We start from the raw sequence: 17,869 nt of genomic DNA, 5'->3' as shown, positions 1-17,869 counted from the left end.
CCACAAGAAACAGCAGTGGCAGTGGTAGCCCCAGGGAAGGTAAGGGCTGGGGCTGGGGGGTTGGGGTGGAGGATTACTTGCCCCCCTCACTTCTTCTTCCAGCTCCACCCCCCTGGTGCCGATTCTCCAGCCCGCCACAATGTCTGAGGGACAGTGGACTGGCCCGCGGCTAAAAAAATTTGCCGACCTCTGGACTAGATGAACCCCAGGGTCCCTTCCAATTCTACAATTATATGATTTTATAGGAAAACTAGTATTGTAATACTATGAAGACTAACAGATTTATTATGGCATAAGCAGTAATTTACTAGAGCCACTGTATCCTGTGCATGAAGTGTAAGCCTCACTTGCAAGTACAGTGGTACCTCGGGTTAAGTACTTAATTCGTTCCGGAGGTCCATACTTAACCTGAAACTGTTCTTAACCTGAAGCACCACTTTAGCTAATGGGGCCTCCTGCTGCTGCCGTGCCACGGGAGCACAATTTCTGTTCTCATCCTGTTCAAAGTTCTTAACCTGAAGCATTATTTCTGGGTTAGCGGAATCTGTAACCTGAAGCGTATGTAACCTGAGGTACCACTGTATACATACATGAAGGAATTGCAAGCAGTGAGGTCAGAAGAAAAAGAAAAGACCGAGAGTGACAATTTAAGTAGATATAGATGGGCAATCAGGTTGCCATAGGCTTGTCTAGATCTTCTTCCATGTTAGTCCGCTGCCTTCCCCAGATTTCCCCAGATTTCCCAGTAAATGATCTTTGGCTTTTCTGTCAGCAGGCAGGTTTGATCATTTGGGGTCCTTGTCCCTGTGTAGCCCAACTCATGAGTGATGTAGCTAACAAAGGCGTGGCTTGCTTTAAACTCATGCCATGCCTATGTGGTTCTCATTGTTTTGACTCCCAATCCCACATCTTTCCTGTTGTGGTCAGAGGACGCCTTTGTGTTTTTAAAGCATTTCCTAAGCTCTCGAGAATTACAGCTCTTTCATTCTTTTTTAGGTGGGGGAGGTAGTAGCTATAATTAATAGGTGTGGTGAGAATTTTTATACAGTTGTACCTCGGCTCCCGAACACCTGGGGAGTCAAACGTTCCGGCTGCTGAACAATCGAAAACCGGAAGTGAGTGTTCCGGTTTTCAAACATTCTTTTGGAAGCTGAACGTCCGACAGGCCTTCCGTGGCTTCCGATTGGCTGCAGGAGCTTCCTACAGCCAATCAGAAGCTGTGCTTTGGAAGTCGAACGTTTTGGAAGTCGAATGGACTTCCGGAACGGATTCTGTTCAACTTCCAAGGTATGACTGTATATGTGTAAGTAAGGGGACATAGCTCAGGTATTTTGTATACATAAGGTACCAGAATCACTTTCTAGAATCTCCATTTAAACTTGCAGCGGTTCTCAACCTGTGGGTCCACAGATGTTGTTGGACTACAACTCCCATCATCCCTGAGCTCTGGCCTTCCTAGCTAGGGGTGATGGGAGTTGTAGTTCAACAACATCTGGGGACCCACAGGTTGAGAAAGGCTGAAAACTTTAAAGGATCTCAGTGCCGCCATGATCTGGGAGAGCCACGGCCTTCTCTGAGCTTGATACAGTGGGTGGGATTCTGTCAGAAGAAGAAGAGGAAGAATAGAGCTTGCTAGTGGACCCTGAATTTCTGGACCTCAATTCAATCAGTGTCAACACCATAGATATAGATGTATGTAATGCCTTTTTCATCGCCTGTTAGTCCTGGCTTTTGCCAAGCCTAAGGGCAAGTTCCTGGAAGTGAAGTGAAGTCATGACTGCTGCATTGTGGGGTATCTGGAAGGTAGAGATGTGACAGGAAAGCAAAGTGATAGCAGAATTTCAGTATTGCTCAGACCAAGGAGAAAGGTTGACTATGGAAGCACAAGAAGGCATTACCAAGTTACTTTCTCTGTTCTGTTAATATTTTGCAGCTTCCTGCTCTGGGCAGAGTTGAGTGGCTGTGTTGAATCATGCAATCGACACAAGATAATATCACCAAGGCAGCCATCTGTAAACAAACAATAAACATCCATAAAAAATGGCAAAAGTAGTTTTCCCTCCCCAAAATAGGTTTTTATCTCGATTGCAGTAGTCATTGTAAGAAAGCTAAAGGACCCCTGGATGGTTAAGTCCGGTCAAAGGCAACTATGGAGTTGTGTGGCTCATCTCGCTTTCAGGCCAAGGGAACCAGCATTTGTCAAGAGAGCTTTCTGGGTCATGCAGCCAGCAGGACTAAACCGCTTCTGGTGCAACAGAACACCGTGATGGAAACCAGAGCGCACGGAAACGCCACTTACCTTCCAGCCACAGTGGTACCTATTTATCTACTTGCACTGATGTGCTTTTGAACTGCTAGGTTGGCAGGAGCTGGAAGAGAGCAACAGGAGCTCACCCTGTTGCGCGGATTCGAACCACCGACCTTCTGATTGGCAAACCCAAGAGGCTCAGTGGTTTAGACCACAGTGCCACCGGCTTCCCTAGTAGTCATTGTATGGCCACCCTGTTCTCTTTTTTATTGTGTTGAATCATTTGTTGTGTTGATATCTCTCAGGTTCCAGGTTCAGCACCCATGGTCAGCTGGAATCATGGTGTTGCCCATATGTACCCGGTTCACTCATTCTCTCCTTATGTGTATTACGGGGTGAAGGTCTGCTGCGGAACTGGGTTCTAATCCACACAGGGAGGTATTTGACAACAGCAGGCTGTCCATTTATCCTCCAACGCATTGTGTGTAGGGGACAGGGGGCTTGGAGGAACCCATAGGGGGATGTGTATTTGAACAGAACAAACTCCCCATAGCAGACACTCAGACTCGAACACATGCCCCCACATGCAGGAATGGTAACCAGTGGAGGTAGAGCCCATGGGTTTCTCCTCTACGCCTTCTGTGATGATAATTCTGTGCGAGAGGAGAATGAGTGAATATGTTGAGCTGGACTTTAGTAAAGTCACCACAGTGACCCGGGAATATTTGTTTCCTGGATGGCTGCAGACAGTTCACGCTCCATGTGTGAAGTAGGATTTGTTGGTTCCAGTGTGCATCAACTTTGCACTTCTAATGACCTTTGTCGGCCATTTGATGTCTCCTCACCAGATTCGGGGAGAGCCTTTTGAAGTTCCTTGCGATTTCCCTGTCCTGAAGAATTTGGTGTCATCTGCAAAGCTGGGCTCCTTCATAACATACCCCTTACTCCATCTAATTGATGAATTAGTGAAATAGGGCAGGGTGCCATTTTTAATTTGTTTATTTGTTCCATTGTTTTATAGGAAGGTGTGTACGTAAGGAGTCCTACTGCTCTTTGTTTTTGAACTGACAGGGTTGGTCTCTCTTCTGATTCTGAGTTAGTCACGTCACATCAGAGACTGCCAAATGGTAATGAAATTTACGTTGGAAAAATGTCCACAGTTTTATTTCTTCTACCTTGTCCCATTGTCTTCCCTCACTGGACTTTTCTTTTGCAAGTGTTATGGTTTACATTGCCTTTTGTAAAAGGAGAGAGAGGGCGCAAAAAAGTACAAAAACGTGTTCGTTGTTTTAACATTCTGTCATATAATGAATTATCCTGCATTGGTCATCGTTTCATGGTTAAGAAGAGACTAATGAGGTGATAAGATATCTCTACTCTGGTCAGTTTAGCCTCTGGAATGGGGGAGAAAGAATAATTTATTTGTTAATTGAAGCTCAGGGCAGCTTTAAATTGTACTTTAAGATGAAATGCAAAAAAATTAAACATCTTTTCAGACATTCCTTTATTTGCTGAGAGCTAATGCAAGTTAACCTTTAAACAGGAAAAAACAAATGTTTTTAGCTATAGGATATCATACATGGCTTCTCCTTCCAGCAAGTTAGAATGCAGAATTAATTTTATTTTTTTTACGTCTTATGTTGTTGAGTATATTTCCTAACTACAGAAGTTTTTTTGAATTGCTTGGCTGTTAGATGTTATACATTTGTGGAGAATGTCTTCCAGCACCATCAGCTGAACTTACCCAAACCGGTTTAAATTTGTTTCTGAGAGAGACTGTACTCTAAGGGGCTTCAGTCCAGTGAAAATATCTAAATAAAATAACCATCATTTAATTTCCATTACATTATGGGCTGGTTCAAATGATGGTGAAGGAGGAAATACCATTCAGTAGGTATGTATATGACAGCACATGCTGCTGTGGCTTGCACTTAATTGGTGTGCTATTATTAACCCTTCTTTGACACCCCTCTCCCAAAAAAAGGCAGTCTGTATCAGGCTGAAAGCTGTTAGTTTGCTAAGCTGGGATGATCTGGTGGAAGTTGTGGCAAATTCCAGGTAGTCAAGATCCACCACACCCTTGGGAGATCTCAGGGGAATCAAGACAATACTTTCATAATGGTCTGAACTTTATAGCAGCCCTAATCTCTAAACCAGGTTGAGGGCCTTCTCAGTGGTGGCATCCACCCTGTGGAATGCCCTCCCATGAGATGTCAAGGAAATAAACAGCTATCTGACTTGTAGAAGACATCTGAAGGCAAAGTTTTTAATGTTTTAATGTAGGGAAGTTTTTAATGTTTGATGTTTTATTGTGTTTTTACTATTCTGTTGGGAGCCGCCCAGAGTGGCTGGGGAATAAATAATAACAAATTATTATTATTATTATTATTATTATGGCATGAGCAGTATCCCAGCTCTGCTTTTAAGCTAGTTCAGTGCTAGCTTCAAAATGTGCCTTTTGTTGTTACTGATTAGTTTCTGTGAGGACTATGTCTGCTTAATGAATAATGAGGGCACCTGAGGAAATGGCAGAGCTGTGGAATTAGGTTTCTGCTTGAAATGTTTTCCTAATGGAAGATTAGGGACACGGGTGGTGCTGTGGTCTAAACCACTGAGCCTCTTGGGCTTGCCGATTGGAAGGACGACAGTTCGAATCCCCACGACAGGGTGAGCTCCTGTTGCTCTGTCCCAGCTCCTGCCAACCTAGCAGTTCAAAAGCATGCCAGTGCAAGTAGATAAATAGGTACCCCTCCGGTGGGAAGGTGAACGGCATTTCCATGCACTCTGGCTTCCATCACGGTGTCCCGTTGTGCCAGAAACGTTTAGTCCTGCTGGCCACATGACCCGGAAAGCTGTCTGTGGACAAACGCCGGCTCCCTTGGCCTGAAAGTGAGATGAGCGCCGCAACCCCATAGTCGCCGTTGATTGGACTTAACTGTCCAGGGGTCCATTTTACCTAATGAGAGATGACGATGTGAAAGCCTATTCCTCTGGATAGGTCACAGCTGTTGTTGTTACAATTTATTAATGAATTACTCTCACTTAGATTGGGCTTCAGCCATTTTGTGGGGACATGGGGCTCTCATGGCATATTCTTGACCCAAATTTGCTCTAAGTGTCTAAGTTACTGTCTGACATGTCTGAGGCTGGGATGTAACTGGGTGAAATGATATGTTTTGATAGTATTGCATACACATATGTACGTTAAATGTGTATATCATTTCCTCATTGTGTGGTGCAGGCCCATCGTATCAAGTAAAATTGGCTCACTGACAGCTGTCAGCCTAGAACTAGATTTGCAGTTTGATTTTGTTGTTGCTGTTGCATATAACAACTGCATAGTTGTATAACAACATTTCACCACAAAAAAACACCTTGGTTTGTTTTAAATATGATCTTCTCAAGAGCTCCTGCTCTATTCCGGCAGCGAAAATGTGGAATGCATCAAATTTAATTTGAAATAGTTTCACAGCTCTTTATTTTAATGTTAAGATCCTAGACATTCATTGTTAATCACATACTTTGTATTCTCATTTACCATTAAGTGCTGCAGTTTGAATGTGACATTTCTGAGTGTGAGATGGAAAAGTTTGGATAACCGTTCACATTGGGATTGAAATAAATAATTTCCACTTCCGTGTTGTGTGAATGGGTGTGTTTTAAGCAATTCATAATGGAGTTTGTATCTTTTAAAACACTTTCCAGGCCCGATTGGAATTTGGCTATTTAGGCTTCCACCTGTCCTTAGTCTCTATCCGCTACAAAAAACCACTCTTGTGTAGTAACTGTTATTATTGGCTCCAGATCCCCTTCATTATTAATTGTAAGCCGCTCAGAAGTTTAGAATTCCACCAGGACTTTACATGTGTATTTCTTGCTTCAGTTCTGTGGTATTAATAGTCTACTCCATGAGATAAAAGTCGTTCTACTTCTAGGGAAACCAAACAGTTCAGTCTTTGCAATAAAGCACTTTTTGGGTGGTCTGCTCATTTGAGGAAATATGAGAAACTGGTCATGAGAGTATTTCTGTTCTTATTGCAATTTGGGATAGGGGAAAATGAGGAGACTGTGGATGATCAGCTGTAGTCAACATGTGTATTGACTGTCTGTCAGAACTTACGCACTGGATAAAGGTTTGCTTAAATTCAGCGCTGTTAGCATCTTTCGGGTACCCAGTATTTTGAAGTATCTGGGTGAGGGTAACTTCACATGGCCATGCCTTGGGTGGATATAGCTGATTGTCGAAATACTACATGTGAATATTCAGTGTTAGGTTGGAAGGGATTCCAGAAAACAGGGAATTATGTTCACATGTGGTGGGGGGGCATGTAAATATGTACATTTTTTTTTTGGGCAAAGTGTGTTTAAGGAGGTAACAGAAATCACTGGGTTGAAGCTGACCCAAAGTCCAGAGGTAGCATTATTATCAATTTATGATGGGGTGGAAGGTTCACAGGCTATGAAGGACTTGCTCACAAATTTATTGACAGCTGCACAAATTATTATAGCTAGGAAGTGGAAGGGGGAACCAGAATATAAAATGGAAGAATGGTATAAAGAGGTGTGGGATATTACTGATAAATTAGCATGTGCCATTAAGGTAAGACTGGGGATATGCAAGAGAAATGATTTTGAGGTGAAATGGAAGGTGTTTGTAGAATTTGTAGTGTTAAAAGGGAAAGGGGTCAAACCATCGCAAGAGGTGTTGAAGTTTTGGGAGCTTGGATCGTTACAATGGAATGGTCTCGGTGGTGGGGTGCACATTTTTATTCTTATTTATTTATGATTACTAGGTCAAAATAAAATAAAAATCAAACAAACAAATAAAAATAAATACTACACATGCGATGAGTACACATGTGTGCATTTTGCCATGTCCTGTGGTTGCAGCTTAGCTAAGTAGAAATGTTTGCTGTTGTCTTCAGTGCTTTCCCCATAGAAGAAAACATTGTGAAGAATGTTTGTGTGAAGGGACTCTGAGCAATTAATTGATAAATGTATTTTATAAAGCACCCAGACTTTCTTTGATGTGTCCTAGCACTGCAGAGGTTTAGGTGGGGTTTAACTTTAATTTTTTCTTTCTGTGCTCTGTCTCGCCAAAATCGTTGTGGTAATGAATTGAAATCAGCCCTTGACATGATAATCCATTGGCGCTCCAATCTAGATGACATGGAATGCATTTGGTGACAATAAAGTCCTGTCTGTCCCCACATCCTCCCCACCCAATACCAAACACTCACAAAAGTCTTTCAAGACTTTTCTGGTTTCTCTGATGCACCAAAGAGAAATAAAATACCAGCCATGTTCCCCCTCTGCTTCCTTTTAACATGTGCTGGAGTTTTGGCCGATGCAGCTGGGCTTTCCATGCGATGACCTGCTTTTACCACTTAACAACTCTACTTCTCACTTTGTAATGCAAAAGGGCGGGGATGAGGGATGATTTTGTGTTCTGTTGAATCTGTTTATTTTCTGTTCACTTTTAAGGTAATAAAACTTGAGCTAACACAGTTACTTTTCCACTGGGCTTTTCCAGAGTTTTCGAAATACTTCCTTCATGTACAGATTTTCCAAATGCAAGTCTTAAATAAATGTTCCATTTGCAGAAAGGGCTGGGGAGATTGAATAAGATGATAAGCATTAGAAAACAACCCCAATGCATTGAGGGTTGTAAGTGGCCCTCAAATACACCAGCAGAAGGTTGATATATTGCATGTGTTGATACATTTTAAAAATCTGGATATTGTGTGTTGGCTAGAGCTCAGAAAGGAGCACCTGTGTCTCTGAACTCCTACCACGTCGTTTCTTGTTCCAGAACCCTTTTGGAACTGATGTAAACTGAGAAAGCTGGCAAGGGATGGCTGCCCTTTCCCTGCCAACAATTACCATAGGCACTGAAGAGTCCCACATTTGGAAGTCTGATCTAAGCTCTGCTCCACCACTGGTTCATGCCTGAAGCAACTGAGGAGTTGGGAAGTTGCTCAACTCCCTTTCTCATGTAAAAATTGGACACACTTTGCACTTGAATGGGGTCTGAATCAGCAGAATCAACTGCCATGGTCCAGTCTATTTAGGCCATAGGGGAAATGGGAGTTTTCGAATACACCAGAAAAAAGGAAGAAGCAACTGAAAACCAGCAAGAAACAATGAATTCAGAAGAAAGGAGATCTCATCCTAATTGCTACAGAAAGGGAATACACTACCTTGAGAGTTTGCAAAACCTGCTTCTCTAGAGGTTTTTGAGAGGAGATGGGAAAGCCATCTGGCAGAGGTATTTTAGGTATAGGATATCCCACTGCTGGAAAAATCCCAGATGCCTGAAAATGCGGTGCTGATTCCTAGGCAACTGAAATGATTTCCCAGCTCTGGGAGTTCCACTGCACTCAATGACCCACCAAGTTCCAGCCAACATTACGATTCTAGATGCAAAGCAGGTATGCACAAGTGTCAGGCCAAAGGGAGCTGCAATGCCTCTTAGAGAAGAACTGGGAGAAAGCTTATAACCGCCTGTTCTTTCAGTATGCACAAGACTTGAAACAAAGGAAGGAGAGGGTTGGATTCAGGTTGGCCCTGGAAAGAGCAACCAAGTTGTTCCGCCTGGCCTTTGGTTTGGAATCAATTTGATTCCCTCCCCCTCTTTCCCCCCCTTTCTCCTCCTGTGATGGAACTCCTATTTGGGGACTTCCCTGGCTTTTTTCTGGCCCATGTAGGACCAGTCTGGATAGTTAGCCTTGGTGAAGACCTAATGTTTTCATCCCCAAAAAGCTTTTGATTTGAGTTTCCATTGAAATGAGGCTGCATTTTAATGTTTTAAAGTTTTAATGTTGTATTTTAATCTTGTTTTTAAGTTGTACTTCAATCAATTTGTTTTTATATTGGTTGTTAGCCACCCTGAGCCTGGTCTTGGCTGGGGAGGGCGGGGTATAAATAAAATTTATTATTATTATTATTATTATTATTATTATTATTATTATTATTATTAAAAGCACACCAGTAAAAGTAGATAAATAGGTACCGCTGAGGCGGGAAGGTAAACGGCGTTTCTGTGCACTCTGGTTTCCGTTACGGTGTTCCAGAAATAGTTTAGTCCTGCTGGCCACATGACCCGGAAAGCTGTCTGTGGTCAAATGCCGCCTCCCTTGGCCTGAAAGCGAGATGAGTGCTGCAACCTCATAGTCGCCTTAGCCTGGACTTAACTGTCCAGGGATCCTTTACCTTTAACTTTTTACCTTGCACCCTGGGTTAGAGTGTTTATATAGGATTAGTACTACTTAGGTTAAAATTGCCACTTAGACATGAAGCCATGAAGAAATGTCTGTGGGTCAGCAACCATTTCTAAACCTCCTCTACTTCACAAGTTTAATGTGAGAATAAAATGGGGGTGACCCACAAGCAAGACCTCCAAGCTGTGTTCTCCAACAATAATATTCAGAGGCACAGCATGTCTGATACTGGAGACAACATATAGCTGTCATGACTAGTAGTGTAATAAAAATGCATAATTATTTACTTCCCTTTCTTACTTCTGGTTGCAGATTATGAATATGTACCAGTATGCTGGACATGTCATAGTATCTTGGTAACAGATGTTGGGCTATATTTATAGAATTTGGCAGAGGTGGGGATGTTTGGTAACATGAACTGTTGTACAGTTGTACCTTGGATCTCAAACGCCTTGGCTTCTGAACAAATTGGCTCCTGAACGATCGAAACCTGGAAGCGACTGTTTCGGTTTTTGAACTCTCTTTTGGAAACTGAACATCCAACGCGGGTTCCGATTGGGCTTCCTGCAGCCAATCAGAAGCCGCACTTTGGTTTCCAAACATTTTGGAAGTCAAACGGACTTCCTGAAAGGATTCCGTTTGACTTCCAAGGCACGACTGTATTCTGCATCACTTGGAATTGCAGCGGGTAGGTTATTACACAGCAGTAAATGCCGAGACTACTTTGCTTTTGGCGTTTTAAGCTCATTTATAAGCAGAAATTGTAGCCACAGGGAGTTTTAAGCAGGATCTGCACCACAGCAGGGTAGGAAGGGAAAATTTAACCATCCGCTGCTGTGGTCCGCACAAAATCCCCCCCTGCAAAGTTCTTACTTGCTCTTGGAGGGAAGATTTCACTGGTTTCAGTTGGAAACAACAGCTTTGGTGGGAGGATAGCACAGCTTTCTAGACTTCAGAATGTGGGTAAGCATTGAACTAATTGCTTTCTGCCTCCTGAGATTGTGATACAGCTCATACTCCCATGGCTGCCATTTTGTGGTCCTCCTATGTTGTGATTTTGATGTTTCACATTGTTTTGCTGAATTGACATTTGATTGCACTCTACTGTGTATTTTGTTGCAATATGCTGTCCATTGCTTTGGGCTGAAAAGTGGTATATAAATATATAAATAAATGCAAAGTAGTATTTACGTTTTTAAAATGTGCATGTTAATTGCATTCACACAATTAATATCACATGTAATTTTGACTTGGTAATTGTTTAAAATATTAGTAATATTTAAAATATTTTAAATACATGCTTCTTTAACTAATACTTCAAACAAACAACCAGAAATAATAGTAGATATAGGTCTGTGTTTGTGGCAGCGAAACGGAGGGAAGTAATTCCAGGAAGGTTTGTTAAGAGATGTATTTTGTAGTTTCCAAAGTGTGCGCCTTTAAATATTTATCTGGAAGGCGCATGATTATTTTTAGTACACTGCACAATTTTGGAACCTGTGTGGCACAATCTAGATGACAGTAGTATAATAGGTTAAAGGTTAATTTATTAAATACCTTAGCACCCTTAAAAATAAAATGTGAAGTGTGCAAGTGCTTAATTATGACCTGAATGCTTTTGTACTTATTGACTGAACACTGAGACTTTATTACTTTGTGACATATTGGGTGGAGTGCTGCCTGCAGATTTTTACCTTCAATAAAAGAGCTAAATAGGAACTTGCTTTAAAAATAATGATATTGAAAAGACGAAAGCCTAAACGGTCACAGAAGGAAGCCGGAATATCATCTGTGAGAGAGCATGCCAGAGCTATGGGCCTGTTGTATTTTGGTCACCATGCACAATTTTGTGTCCCACAAGCATGGATGCTTAAAGAAGTGCCTTTTTGTTCGTCCCAGAGGTTGCTGCTACAAACCTCGCCCACCAGACAAACGGTTTCTGGCAAACAAATTGTTTGTAGCTCTCGAGATCCTGCTGTTTTGCTTGGTTGTTGGGGATTCATATGGAACTTGTGGGAGGTGTGCTATTCACATATCTGGCTTCCCACCCCATGCATGGAAATGTCCTGGGAAATACATGTATGCACTCCCCAAGTTTTTGTGCTTGAAAGGTTCAGCTGGAGCTCTTTTTGCAGCCAGCTAAGAGTTCCATGCGAATGCAATTGAATAACCCTTGTGTTGTTTGATTTTCCGCCCTTGCCATCTGGTTTCTCTCTGTCTCTCTTCCTTTCAGGATAAAAAGTGTTTTTTCAGCTAACATTTTAAATGTCAGGCATGTCATCTGAACATTTAACTTGCTCTGAAACTTACTAATGAAATTTGTTTTCATGAAGAGGGGCCCTGTATCCTTGTCCGTACTTTTCTCTACTGGAAGCTGTAGACAGGTTAGAATGGCAGGAATGTAGTATCTGTTCTTTCATACTCTAATATTAGTTGAAGGCTCATTAAATTATAATACGGCAGTTAGGTTGCCTCGATTACCTGTGCCTCTTTCTGCAACTTAATTATCAGGCCAGAACTTAAGCCAGTCTCTCTCTCAGCGGCGAACACTTTCTTAACCACTGGCTAACTTTTGTGTTTTGTTTTTTGTTTGTTTTTAAAAAACCTTTGGTACTTGAAGGCTTGGGGAAGTTAAACAAGAAAAAGAATTTATTTTAAGGAAAAAATTGGTAATACAAAAGATGTGTTAGGACAGGCATAGGCAAACCTGGCCCTCAAACTTTTGCTGTTGCTTAAAACCAGTGAATTAAGGCTGCAGAATTAAAAGAAAGAAGTGGCTTCAAAAACAGGGTTGGGAAGGTAAAAAGGTGGTTAAACAGTTTCATGGAGAATGAAGGGGAAGCCCCCATGGCGGTTAATGTAGGGCAGGGGTAGTCAACCTGAGGCCCAATCGCCTTCTCAATCTGGCCCACGGACGGTCCGGGAATCAGCGTGTTTTTACATGAGGAGAATGTGTGCATTTAAAATGCATCTCTGGGTTATTTGTGGGGCATAGGAATTCGTTCATTCTCCACCCCTCCAAAATATAGTCTGGCCCACCACATGGTCTGAGGGACGGTGGACTGGCCCATGGCTGAAAAAGCTTGCTGACCTCTGATGTAGGGGAATGGCAGGGGGATTAACAAGACCCCATTTGTTTATATATAGAGAGAGACATAGTATAATGACTAAGGCTGCAATCCTAGGCACACTTCCCTAAAAGAAGTCCCATTGAATATAGTAGGGCTTGCTTCTGAGTAGCCAGGCTCAATCATTGAGCTGTTAGGGACTGAACTGTGAATCAGGGGCAGTGTAGTTCTTATCAAATCTATTGTTCACCAAGTATTAATGAACACAATGTACTAGGAAGTCTCTGGGACGTGGGTGGCACTGTGGTCTAAACGATTGAGTTTCTTGGGCTTGCTGATCGGAAGGTTGGCGGTTTGAATCCCTGTGACGGAGTGAGCTCCCGTTGCTCTGTCCCAGCTCCTGCCAATCTAGCAGTTCGAAAGCATGCCAGTGCAAGTAGATAAATAGGTACCACTGTGACGGGAAGGTTAACAGCATTTCCGTGCGCTCTGGTTTCCGTCATGGTGTCCCATTGTGCCAGAAGCAGTTTACTCCTGCTGGCCACATGACCCGGAAAGCTTTCTGTGGACAAACACCAGCTTCCTTGGCCTGAAAGCAAGATGAGTGCCACAACCCCATAGTCACCCTTGACTGGATGTAACCATCCAGGGGTCCTTTACCTTACCTTACTAGGAAGTTTTTCTATGCAAGTGTCAAGGAAACAAATCTATCTCTCATTTCAGGAAGACTTCCAGAAGTTCTTGGTGGATTGTACACTAAGCAATTGCACTTTTTCAAAATGTACCTATTTGAGAAATGGACTGTGATGGTTTTTTACTGTTTTTCCTCCTCCTGAAACAGTTTAATATGTGTGTCCAACCTATTTGCCTCCTAAGTCAGGGAAGACAGATGTTCTCATCCCCATTGGGAAATTAGTCTCCATTCATTTTTTTGTCAGCCACGAAACTGGTCTGGGAATTGTAGAAGTCCATCCTATAATACTATTCCATATGTTCAGCAAAGTATTCACGATGGGATCTTGCAAGATGGTCATTGGAATGTTTCCATTGTCTGTCATAAATTTAAAAACTGTAATGCCAGCTACTTTTTCCACTGATTCCATGGTTATGTATTTCATAAATATATGTAGGTACTTCTCTTGAGATGTTAAAAAGCACTACATGTAAAACTTGGACAGGAGCTACGTAGAGATATTTATATTTAGTTCAGTCCTGGTTTCTTACTTTTCTCTATTAAAGTGGAGGAAACTTGGTGCATTTTAGACTGCAATCCTTTGCACACTTTCCTGAAAGTGAACCTTAACTGAACTCAGTGGGCCTTACTTCTGAGTAAACATGTACATGTATAGGCTTGTATTGTTAGGAGCGCATACTAAAAAACAAATCATCCTCTATAAGCCCTGCTGAAGGATGGTGTATAAATCTTTTAATAAATACATCCCTGGAAGAACTATATTGGATTCTTGATGTTGTTTTTCATTATTACTTACATTTGCTAACTTACAACTACTGCCTAAGGGACACAGATTTTTGTGTAGGTAACAGTGCAAAAGAAACAAGTTACGCAGGAAGAAATGTTAAGACTACATTTGCAAAATGTTAAGATTCACAGAGATTAAGCCCTGCTAGTTTTCTTTTTAAATAACACGAATTGTACCAAGTAGTTACAAAGTCTTATTTTATCTGATTTGAATAATATACAAGAGGAAAGGGCTAATAGTAAAATTATATGCTCTATAAAGTTGAGTTGGAAAGCTTTGTCTTCAGTTTCAGATTAATCTGCCTAATTACCAGGGTCCAATAAACCACATTGTGAACTTGAGTCCTACGCCATAATATTCCACATTTTGGCTAACCCAGCAGTATTCTGTAGAAAGCCCATGTGCTGTTCCATGTGATTTGAGGGCTTTTTCTGTATAACCCATAGACTACACTGTGTAGTCCTCTGGTCTGGTCACTCAGAGCTCGATCTGCTAAGAAGCTGGTGTGACAGACCACCCAAGATGGAAATGTCTGTTCTAGTTGTACCGTCAGCTGTATTTCATATGTGACATTCAACTCACAGACCTCGAGAGTACGTTTTATTATTGCATAAATTGCCACAGCACAAAATGGTAGGCGGCCAGAGCTATTTCATGTGGGATATCTTCTATGCCATTTCAGGAGGCCTATTCTATGTGAATATTACTTGGGTCCTGGTGGAGTCTAGAATTAAAATAAATGGAAACACAAGTGAATGATCCACTATCTCCCAAGTGAAAATATGCCCGAACACAAGCTTTTCAGAATTACAAATTACAGTGGTGCCCCGCAAGACGAACGCCTCGCAAGACGAAAAACCCGCTAGACGAAAGGGTTTTCTGTTTTGGAGGCGTTTTGCAAAACGAATTCCCCTTTGGGGTTGCTTCGCAAGACGAAAAAAATCTTGCATCCCCCCGCGGGGGTTTTTCGCTTTTTTTTGCCCTTTTCTTAAGCTGCTAAGCCGCTTATCAGCTGTTCCGCTGATAAGCCGCTTAACAGCTGATTGCTGGAAGCCGCTTGACAGCTGTAGCGCTAATCCGCTAAGCTGTCAATGGGCTTGCTTCGCAGGACGAAAAAACCGCTAGACGAAGAGAATCGCGGAACGAATTCTTTTCGTCTAGCGAGGCACCACTGTACTTCTTCAGATGAGCACTGTAATGAATAACTAGAACCATTTAATAGACATCCTGGAAGATATAGATTTTTTTTGCTTACCATTTAGCTCCTTTCACAGCTCAGTCAGCATGCAGGGAAATATTTGGCACGCTAATTTTCTGGCATTGTTGTGGACATAACGTTTTAATTATTGTTCTGGAAATTTTAAAATAACACAGTCCTCTCGTGTGGGATTAAAATGCACTCCTCAAAGTGGCTTACAGAATACTGGAAATATACACAAAAGAAGACATTAGCAACATGAAAGAAGAAAGGATAGGACAATTTTGCGAGGAAGAAGTATGGAGGGGGTACAAGGGTCCTGTTTTGATGGTCTCCCTGATGAGCCCCCTACCTGGCTTTTTTGGGGGGGGGTGCTTCTGGCAGCCCAAATTGCAACAGAAGAGTTGTAGTCCTTGGAGAATATAAATGGTGGTGTGGTAATATTTATCCATTTAGTGCTCTTCCTGCATGTTTTGTATAAAGATTCCCACCCTCTAGTCCTCACTTCGTTCTACCTTAATATCTTTACAGTGATGAGCCCCAAAGTTTTGCATTTTAAAATTTGAGATTTGAGTTATCAAGCTGGAATTTCTATAGCCCTGGTGCTGTGCCAAGACAGTCTGCAAAAGTTATCCAGAGTTTTATCCTTTGTTGTGGCTGTGGGGATCGAGGCGGAATTGGGGAGATAAGTCATCTGGGTTGTCCATTGACTTCAGTTGGGAGGGATATCTCATAATTTGCACACACTCTTTTGAAGGCTTAGTTATACCATTGCCAAGGGTAATTCTGCGATAGCAGAGAGTTTGCGTCTCTCAAAGGTGGATTCTTGGCAATTTGATCCCCCACCTAGCAGGTATAGCTCTTAAGATAAAATAGCTCTGTAGACGAGTTAAGCTTTTTGAAAACAATAAAGCTAGGAACAACAGTGTTTTAGTGGTGATATTTGGAGTAGACACATTAAAATAATTTGTTGTGGGGGTCCTACTCTGAGCATGAGGCTGGATATCACCCTAGCTCTTCTTTGCGTTTGTATTGCCCCAGCCCAGCAAGGGGAAATGTAGCTGTATTAGGAACAGTGTCTCAGGACTGTGAAACAGTGTTTCAGGACTAGACCTTCGAAGCATACAGTGGTACCTCGGTTGTCTAAAGTCTCAGAAGCTGAACATTTCAGTTTTCGAATGCTGAAAACCCGGAAGTAAATGCTTCTGTTTTTGAACACGCCTTGGAAGCCGAATGGCTTCCACTGAGCTTTCCCCCCAATTTTCTCCACTGAATTTGCAGACTACCCTTAGCGTCTTGGTTTTCGAAGGTTTTGGAAGTCGAATGGTCTTCCGGAACGGATTACGTTCAAAAACCGAGGTGCCACTGTATTTTATTTTAGTAGTAGAAACTACGCCAATCCTTTCTGAGGAATTTATTAACTAAAAAATCCGTTCTTAGAACAAAAATGTTTACACATCAGTGCTAGTGTATAGAAAATAAAGATACAGAAAAAATGTATCTTTTGTAAGAGGGAAAGAATAACCTCTAAGACTCTTCTGATGAATAATCCAATGCAGTGTTGTCCTAGAGGGATTAAAAATATTACAGGAAAAACATGTCAAGTTGATAAGCTTTTGCTTGAGGATATTTTTCATTTATTTCTCTGCACCTTGCTTCACAATCAGTTAGGGAGAAAAATGGCAAAGTCATTTGACTGTTGTGTACATTTCTGTTAACTGTCAACTTTCTGTGCCTTCATTTTGAAAGGGTTTTGTTCCATTGTTGTTTTTAACTTCTCATTTGTAAAGATTTTTTTTTTATTCCTCCCCAACTCAGGAATGAATGTGGGGATTCAGTTACATGGAGAACTTTGTGTATGTTAGATGTCTGAATCGGGAATAAACCTCCAAAATTTTATTCTGTGCAAAATAAAGTGGTTCTCTGTGACCATGTGAATAGGATCCTTAATTGTAGGTAATGAAATTATACCTTCTCAGACCTAGGCATATCTCCAGGGGTAGGGAATTCACTTAATCGTAAGTTTGAACTTTAGAGTAGGGATGGAGAATCTATATGGTGCTCTGGGTGCTGCTGGACTTCAATTCCTATCAGCCAGCACAGCCTATGGTTAGGTAGGGGTGCGTGGGTGGAGCTGTGGTCTAAACCACTGAGCCTCTTGGGCTTGCTGATCAGAAGGTTGGCGGTTCGAATCTCCGCGACGGAGTGATCTCCCATTGTTCTGTCCCAGCTCCTGCCAACCTAGCAGTTCAAAAGCATGCCAGTGGGTTTGAGCCCCACATTTGGCAAAAGATTCCTGCATTGTAAGGGGGTGGGCTAGATGACCCTCATGGTCCCTCCCAAACTCGATTCTCTGATTCCATGAAACCAATATCCCCCTCCCATGGATCCCATCTATTCATGAATATCTACCTTTCACACATCACATTTGTGCACATGCAAACATCATTCTGCCTCAACCACATTTGAAACTCCCCATGTACTCACACAAACATATACCAGCCGACATCCAAAATCATGACATCCATTCATGTTTGTGCCCTGGCTTCAGTCCACAAATATCCACTGACTTCTGTTGACTGTCTTCCAAAGGTGAACTTCCATCAGCCGACATCCACAAACATCAGTCTGCTTTAGCCTTGAAGCCTCCACCA

At 42.0% G+C, this 17,869-nt stretch overlaps 1 protein-coding gene across 1 annotated transcript in view; it reads left to right on the top strand.

Moving 5' to 3' along the window:
- ROR2 (receptor tyrosine kinase like orphan receptor 2) overlaps positions 1-17,869 on the top strand; it is a 158,005-nt gene that overhangs the window by 16,306 nt on the left and 123,830 nt on the right. The gene's annotated exons all lie outside the window — the stretch shown is intronic.

The sequence above is a fragment of the Podarcis melisellensis genome, assembly GCF_964234715.1.
Source record: "Podarcis melisellensis genome assembly, chromosome: 11".
Lineage (NCBI taxonomy): Eukaryota > Metazoa > Chordata > Lepidosauria > Squamata > Lacertidae > Podarcis > Podarcis melisellensis.
The sequence above is the reverse complement of the archived record's forward strand: the minus strand, read 5'-3'. Positions and strand labels throughout refer to the sequence as shown.